Source organism: Terrapene carolina, unplaced genomic scaffold (assembly GCF_002925995.2).
Source record: "Terrapene carolina triunguis isolate 2854851 unplaced genomic scaffold, T_m_triunguis-2.0 Scaffold36756, whole genome shotgun sequence".
NCBI lineage: Eukaryota > Metazoa > Chordata > Testudines > Emydidae > Terrapene > Terrapene triunguis.
The window spans coordinates 402-1,782 of NW_020701107.1; the positions used below are offsets into that span (position 1 = coordinate 402).

Sequence of the window (1,381 nt, forward strand, 5' to 3'; positions counted from 1 at the left end):
GTTGGAAGGTTGTTCCAGAATCTCACTCCTCTGTTGGTGAGAAACCTTCTTCTAATTTCCACCCTGAATTTGTTCATGGCTAGTTATATACACATTAGTTTTTGTCCAACAAGGAGAAGGAATTAGGAAGAGGAGCTCCAGCATAACTTTTATGCCAGTGGTTATGGCACTCATCTCGGATGTGGGAGACCCCTACTTCAAGTGTCTGATGAGGAGAAATGATTGAAACAGGGATCTGCCCCCTCCCATGTGCGTACCTTGACCCTGCATTATGGGATATCTTGATGTGGGTGTCTCTAAATCTCTCCTGTTCAATTCTAAATCCCTTTGTGAATCTAGCCTCAGCTGGGGATCACCCCCACTGGCTCCAATAGAACTATGGCTGATTTACACGTGCTGGGGATCTGGCCAATTGACTTCAATGGATCTACGCTGTTTTAGACCAGTGGAGGACTTGGCCCAAAGTGTCAGATACCTGAGCTGAAAACATCCCAAACACTAGTTACGAAAAGTTCTATGCTGAGCTCTACTTGAGAAACCTGAATTCCCCCAATATATTCCTTCGAGCTGTTTTCACCTCCTTGTTTTTCAGGCTGTAGATAATGGGGTTTAACATGGGGGTTAGGATGCTGTGCTGGATGGAGAACATTTCATCCAGAGCCACAGAGGAGACTGAGCTGGGTTTTGTGTACTGGAAAAAAGCTGCCAGGTACAACAAACCAACTACAATAAGGCGGGAGCAACAGGTGGAGAAGGCTTTACGCCTGCCCTCCACAGAGCGTATCCTTAGGATAGTGGAGATTATGGGAATGTAGGAGATCAGGGTGAGGAGGAAGGAGCTTGATCCCAGTATCACAGCAGAAGTTAGAAGCACCATTTGATTGGTGAGGGTCTCAGTGCAGGACAAGTTGTAATAGAGGAGGGAGCTCACAGCAGGATTGATCAATATGATTGGCCCCACAGAAATGCAACTTGAGGCAACAAACTGTGTTAAGCAGGGCATAGAAAAATCCAATGGTCCATGCACCACTCACCAGCTGAACACACATCCCTTTGCTCATTGTCTCCACGTAAAGCAATGGGTCACAGATGGCTGCGTAGCGGTCATAAGCCATGGCTGAGAGAATGAAAGCTTCAGTACCAGCCGAGAGGATAAAAAGGAACATCTGGGCAATGCAGCCATTGACAGAAATAGTTTTGTGCTCTGCTAGGAAGTTCATCAGCACATTAGGCACAGTGACTGAGGAATAGCAGATATCAACAAAGGATAAATGAAAGAGGAAGAAGTACATGGGGGTGTGAAGGTGAGAATCAGCTCTTATCACCACCATGACCACTATGTTCCCAAACAGAGTAATTACATAAATGATTAAAAACACCA

At 45.7% G+C, this 1,381-nt stretch overlaps 1 pseudogene; it reads right to left on the bottom strand.

Annotated features, from left to right (window-relative positions):
• Nucleotides 1-526: 526 nt before the first annotated feature.
• Nucleotides 527-1,373, bottom strand: LOC113405440 (annotated as a pseudogene).
• Between the last annotated feature and the right edge of the window lie 8 nt (nt 1,374-1,381).